This window comes from Mirounga leonina, unplaced genomic scaffold, assembly GCF_011800145.1.
Source record: "Mirounga leonina isolate KUSES-001 unplaced genomic scaffold, KU_Mleo_1.0 Mir_101414, whole genome shotgun sequence".
Lineage (NCBI taxonomy): Eukaryota > Metazoa > Chordata > Mammalia > Carnivora > Phocidae > Mirounga > Mirounga leonina.
The window spans coordinates 3,429,107-3,436,474 of NW_023270121.1; the positions used below are offsets into that span (position 1 = coordinate 3,429,107).

Genomic DNA, 7,368 nt, shown 5'->3' on the forward strand with positions numbered 1-7,368 from the left:
ATATCACACAACGGAATATTACTTAGTCCTAAGAAGAATTAAATCTTGCCATTTGCAACAGCATGGATGGATCTAGAAAGTATAATGCTAAGTGCAATAAGTCAGTCAGAGGAAGACAAATACCATATGATTTCACTCATATATGGAATTTAAAAAAAATAAATAAAGAAACAAAGATGAATCTCAGATCTGTACCTCTGAAACAAATAATGCAATATATGTTAAGAAAAAAAAAAGAAGAAGAAGAAGGTAGCGGGAGGGGAAGAATGAAGTGGGGGAAATCGGAGGGGTAGATGAACCATGAGAGACGATGGACTCTGAAAAACAAACTGAGGGTTCTAGAGGGGAGGGGGGTGGGAGGATGGGTTAGCCTGGTGGTGGGTATTGAGGAGGGCACATTCTGCATGGAGCACTGGGTGTTATGCACAAACAATGAATCATGGAACACTTCATCTAAAACTAATGATATAATGTATGGGGATTAACATAAGAATAAAAAAAAAAAACTAAAAAAAAAAGAAACAAAGAAACAAAGAGACAAAAAAAACAAAACAAAACAAAAACAAAACAAAAACAAAAACCCAGACTCTTAAATATAGAGAATGAACTCGTTGTTGCCAGAGGGGAGGTGGGTAAGGGAATGGGTGAAATAGATAGAACGGATTAAGAGTACACTTAAAGTGATGAGCACTGAGTAATGTATAGAGTTGTTGAAACATTATATTGTACACCTGAAACTAATGTAACACTGTATGTTAATTATACTTGAATAAAAATTTAAATTAAAAAATAACTGGCCTACATTCTTTAAAATTACAAAGGTCATGAAAGTAAAGTTTCAGAAACTGCTCCAGTGAAGGAAATTAAAGTGATATGAAAACCAAATGCAGTGCACAATTGTGAACTGGATCCTTTTGCTATGAAGGATATTGTTGAGACGACTGGGAGATTTGATTTGGGATCTGAAAAATAGATGTTTGTGATGTAGAAACATTAATTTCCAGATTTTGATGGTTGTATTGTAGTTATATAGGAGAATGCCCTTTATGGCAGAAAAAAACAAAATAAAATATTCAGGGTTGATGAGATATCATGTTGGCAACTTACTCTCCAGTGGTTTAGGAGGAAAAATTTGTTTGGCCTATATCTCCATACTTGCAAATTTTCTATAAGTTTGGCATTATATGTGCATGTATGTTTATAAAGGGAAGGTATCATAGTGGCAGTGTATGAGAAAATGAGCTTTGAAAATCAGACAGACCTAGGTCTGATTCTTGGCCTTTATCACTTAGTTGTGTGACACTGAACCAATTATTTAACTTCCCTGAATCTAAGTTTTCCTATTCAAAGTAGAATATAATTACAGTTACATTTCACTGGGCTTCCATTGTAGTTACGTGAGAGATGAGATCATGGTCATCATCATCATTTTTCCTATTACTGAGAATTTGCTCTATGCATTGAATTTAGTGGAGTACTTTTCAAACTCTGTGATGAAAGATATTTTTGAAAGTTTAATTCATTATTGACTAATACTTTTAGAAAATACGATAACAATGAATTTCTCAAAATAAATACAAAGTACAAGGGTACATTTTCACTAGAGTCAACAAACATGAAATTACATTTTAGTACATATGAGAAGAGATGTTATAAGAAAAATAAATTAATTATAAAACCTATATATGATGCATTGAAAGTGTAAGTATGGGCAAGTAATGATTACTTGAGTAGAATAGTGATTCCCCATATTAGATGCCTATATGCACACTTTGAAAGACACTGTGTATATCAATATCTAAAGTTTATAATGTGACAAAGGAGCTAGCTTATGGCTAAGTAATTTACAGGATCTAGGCTGTATTGATGACAATGCTATTTGCAAAGTATACTGCATATGTGATTCTTGCATGTTTTGTTTTAATAACAGAGTAGAGAAATGCTTCTCATATAAGTATGTTGACAGGAGTAAAAGAGATTTTAAAGCAATTTCAGCAAGGTCAAGTTATTCATTTTAACTTTTACTCAAGATGAAATGAATGATGTCATTTCAAAATTTATTTTCAAGGTTTCATTGGTAGCCAGTTCCAAAATTTTAACCTGTAAATCTGTAGTACAATTGTCTTTCAAAGAAGGAAATGGATTTCATATTTTAGTATGTGTTTTAGTTGATAAACTGATCTAAAAATATCACATGTTGTTATATGGTCCTATTGAGAATGACTACAACACAGCTTGCATCAAAGCAACTCATCACATTAGTTCAACAACACCTGAGCTAGTCAATACCTATTTAATGAAACAAGCACTTTCTAGGATGTTGTGACAATGTCAATGCAGTTATAGTTTGCAAACTCTGTTTCTATACTTATCTATCATAGACTGGTAACAAAAAATTCACTACCAGCACTGGTTCAAGGACTACATTTTGAGCACTGGCTTAGTGCTTTGGATGGATTAACTTAAGAAATAATGTAAATAAAGCACTCAGCACAGTGAGAGGTACCAAGTATATACTTCAATAAATATAGCTATTATTCACATCAGTATTGTTATTTTTTTAAAATATGGAATGCTTCACAAATTTGCATGTCATCCTTGTTCAGGGGCCATGATAATCTTCTCTGTATTATTCCAATTTTAGTATATGTACTGCTGAATGAGCACTCATGTTAATATTATTTAAAATATTGTCTACTGAGCCTCAAAGACTTTTCTCACTGGGAAAAGCAGTTTTCATTAATTAAGATGTACACAGCGTCAAGTTCAAGTACTGCCCATAGACCACACAAACAGGACATGTCCACCCTACCATCCACTCAAAAGCAGATTCTGTCCATTCAAAAATATAAGTAAAAGCTTGCTTCATTAGGAACACTTGTCTGGCCATATAGTCCTTACCTAGTTTTGGTGCTGACTCCTTTCAGAAACTATCCATACATGCCCTATGACAAATCATTATGATGTTAACTAAAGCACCAGCAAAGAGGAACACAAAGTTTAAGTACTCTATTCAAGATACTGACTACTGAGTTTCTTTATTTCCAGGAAACATGCCAAACTTCATCTAAGTCAGGGAATTCTTTAGACACACCTTCATATTTTCTCCCCTTACTGGAGATATTTGAACCCAGGTGTTAGATCTTATGGAATTACAAAATTGATTCAGTTCACTCTCCAGATAGCATATTGGGCAAGTGTGCTTCATTCTAGGTCATTAGCCAGGATTTTGAGCACCTCTGGCAAGTGCTTCTCCCCTTTTCTTTGCCATGTTTACACTCAGTAGGTGGCCTTAATAAATCAGATCACCTTACTGGTCATGGAACAAATGCTGTCTACTGTATATTCTACCTTACTTATGAGCCACCAAATTTGGTCTTCTAATTTTCAAAATAGTTTAGGCTGGGTAGAATAACTTAGTAGTGAAAGATAGCACAACAGAAATATATTAGTAACCAGTATACCAATAGAGAATTTCTTGGGTAAGAAATTCCCAGAGGGATCTAAACTCTTCCTGTAATACTAAAAAATGACTGTAGGCTGCATTTATGGTCCTAAGACAGCCAGAGCATATATATTCTTCTTTAATCTGATATGTTTATTATTATTTTTGTGGAGTCGTTTATGGGATTGTTCTGTTACTATCTGGAATAGACATGCACATTTTCTATATTCAAATGCACTTTTTTGTGGTTCAGTTATTTTAATTATGCATTTTATTTTAAGTACATTGTTTTATCATGGGTCTTATTAATTGTTCAATTATCACTCTGTTCCTGAGTTTATGTTTATGACACAGCAGCCTTGAAACAGAGTAGGATAGACCCAGCCTCCCAACTAAAGAAGGCATAGCTTCATAGTCAGCTCATTGAAACTTGTCTGAAAAACAACCAGAATGGATGAAAAATGGAGGGTGGCATTAGCCTCCCTTATTGCTGTTTCCTGGTTAACTTAAACTATCTACTGAGCCCTGATTCTAATAAGATATATTTTTTAAAGATTTTATTTATTCATTTATTTGAGAGAGTGAGAGAGAGAGAGCACACGAGAGGGGGGAAGGTCACAGGGAGAAGCAGACTCCCCGCCGAGCAGGGAGCCCAATGCGGGACTCGATCCTGGGACTCCAGGATCATGACCTGAGCCGAAGGCAGTCGCTTAACCAACTGAGCCACCCAGGTGCCCGTAATAAGATATTTTTTAATAGTAAATGCCACAGATACATTTTGTTGTGGAAATAAAAGATGACTCTGAGCAATTCATAGTGCAATTTTGACTTCTGTAAAACAATTAGAAAATGACCATCCTCAGATTTAGGAAAATGTTTTTTTTTTTTTTTTTTAATATAGCTAGGAATAATTTCAGTCTTTTCCAAAATTTTTGGTAAATATAACTATAGAGGTAAAATAAACTTCTAGAATTCTAAAAAAAATTCAACTGAAATTTGGTTGGACTTGATAAATAGCATCTTTCTATTTTCTTATATTTAAAGAGTATCTTCTGGGTAATACTGAAGAAAAATGAGTTAACTTGGACTTCTTTGAACTTAATTGAAAAGCACAGTTTTCAGATGAGCACTGAGTAGCACTGGTTTAGTGAGAACAAGAGAAGTCTACTGCCTTATAACTGAATGATGGTCTTCCCCCAATTTATATCTTGATGTGTCCAAAATATATAAAATTATGGCTTAATTAATAATCATGATGGCTTAACTATACTCTATTCAAAAGAGATTCTATATATGTATATGCATTTCATAAATATTCTTATAAAATACTATTACTATGTATCACTTCTTGAAAAATGCAATAGTTTTTGTGGTCTGTTAAGTGTAGTTTCCAGTTTTCAATACATTAAGCTTATGAAGTAAATATTATTCTTGCACACAATGTATATATGCGGACAATTAATATATAAGCCCCTGAAATGTAGGATATATGATTAAATAGTCCTTAGAGAGTTCTTCACTACTCATTCAAAGTGAGTCCCATTCCTTCCTGCCATCCTTTATATAGATCCTTTCTTTATTTCATGGCACTTATAATCAATAATTTTATTTATTTTCTATTTACTTGATTCATCCTTCCTCTTCCCTCTACCAGAATATAAGCTTCATGAGGCAGGACCTGTGCTAGATGTGTTCACTATTACTTTCTTAGTACTTGAAACATAGTCTGGCACATAATTGAAGCCTAATAAATTTCAATGGAACAAATGAAGATTATTATAATTCCCTATAATAACCATTATACTTAGCACAATAGTAGGTATTCAGTAAATGTTTGTTGATTATTAGACTTTTAGATATGACATAAGTAGGTTAGAGCTATCTCCTCTATGCAGTGATGTTAATACTAAACTTGCTAGTCAGGATGATACAACATTTTATTTCCTATCATTATCTAAGCAAAGGCTGAATCTCTTTCTTCAGAGTGCCAACCCTAATAGTGTACACTCACTGTTTCACTGAGTCCCTGAAACATATGTAGCCCATTTTTCAATTTGTTTTGTCAACGTGTAATATTCAGTGGAGCCAAGTACCATATGTGACCAGTAAATCAATGCTGCTAATGGAAATAGTGCAAAATGAGCTGGAAGGGAGCAAGAAACAAGGGAATGAAAAAGAGAGAAATACAATCATCAAGAGTCTATATAGTAAAGAGGAATGAAGTAGATAAAAAGCTGATTATTTACATGGTCTCTGTGTTAAAGTGGGAAGAACTCTGGTTTGGAAATCAGATGATCTCGGTTTGAATTCTAGCTCTGATACATACTAGTTGTGTGACCCTAAGCAAATGACATAATCTCTTGGATCATGTTTCTGCCACTTTAAAGAGGGGCTAGTAATAGCCTTGTGGACTACAGTGAGTATTAAATGAGATCATATATGTTCAATTTCCTGGACAGTTATGTTTTATATTAATCATGAGATTTAATTTCAGATAATTTTTAAATTTATTTTTATTATTGTACATTAGGCATTGTCAATTACTTTGGTAAGTTATTTAATATTTGTAGGTCTCTTTCTTCATCTGAAAAATGGGCATAATTGTGTCTACTTAATTGGATCATTGGGGAAAATTGCCTTGTAACATTATCTTGAATGGTTCCTCAATACATAGTAGGTTATGAATATATTGAAAATATGGTGTTGTGGCTAGTGATAAACCTCATTTCTGTAAAAGTGCATGTGTGTGTGTGTGTGTCCAGGAATGAGAACAAGAACTTGCATTACAGGAGCTGGCATCAAGGAGACACACAAAAAGTATAGAAATGACACTAGTAGTCTACAGAGGCCAATTTAGAAATTCTGTGATCCACTATAAGCTCCAAGATTAGTGCATGACTTAAAGAAAACTTCTGAACTTTCTAGAGATTAGTCCTCTGAAATAGCAGGATAATACCATCTCCTCTAATAACTGTTGTAAAAAATAACCAAAATAGTGGTTGGAGGACATTTTGCAAATATAAACATGTTATAGAACTGCTTAATGAGAAAATAAAAAAAGAATACATTTCATCTTATTCAACAATAAAAGTTGGACAGGTGATATTATAAAGGTCAATAGTAATCATAACAAATGATATATTTTCCACCTTTGGAGTCAAAGAAAATAGATGAGACAAATTTTCAGAATAACAGGGTAATTTTCTGGAATAGAACATCTGGCAATAGAGATCTGAAGGAGAGAGTTTCAAAATAGTATAATGAGATTCAATGAAAATAACTTAAGCCCCTCAGCTGAGCTATGATAGTTTGCTATAAACACTACAGGAGGGAAAAGAGGTTTAGAAAGGGTCAGAGGTTTAGTGTTCTTTTGAATCAGTCCTCTTCTTACCATTCCCATTGATCTCCCTCTTGCAATGAGTATGCTTTACAACTGTTAGCTACGTGAGGAGGCTTTGCTTTTAAGGAACTCAACTGCACTATGGCCAGTGGTGTGCTGGTAAATGTTTAAAAACTGCTGCCCCCAAAGCCCTGATTTTAGCATTTGTTGATTTCTGTGATAGTAATACTTCCACTACAGCTGATTTAAAGCTTCCAATGGTTTAACTACCAGTTTGAAAAATGCATGAAAATATAACAATCAGCTCTTGTGGTTAAGAGTAAGCAGCTCTAACACACTGTGCAATGCACATGGTTTCTGGAATAGGTTATGTAACTTTATGTGTAATGGTTGAGGTAGAGAGGGATGCTTTCAAAGGAAGCTTTGCTTAGATACACTCAACTAATTCCACCATGATAGCAATACTTTATATTAAATATTTCCATCATGTTCTCAGTAATAAATATAATCTACATTTCAAGTATCTGGAAATGTTTAATTATTAATATTTTCCTAGGGTTTCACCTTTTTCAATGTTGCTTTC

The 7,368-nt window shown here is 33.7% G+C and overlaps 1 non-coding gene across 1 annotated transcript; it reads right to left on the bottom strand.

The window, feature by feature from the left end:
• Positions 1 to 2,561: 2,561 nt before the first annotated feature.
• Positions 2,562 to 2,667, bottom strand: LOC118024426. The gene has a single exon (XR_004683109.1). It is a non-coding gene; the product is annotated as a U6 spliceosomal RNA (small nuclear RNA).
• Between the last annotated feature and the right edge of the window lie 4,701 nt (positions 2,668 to 7,368).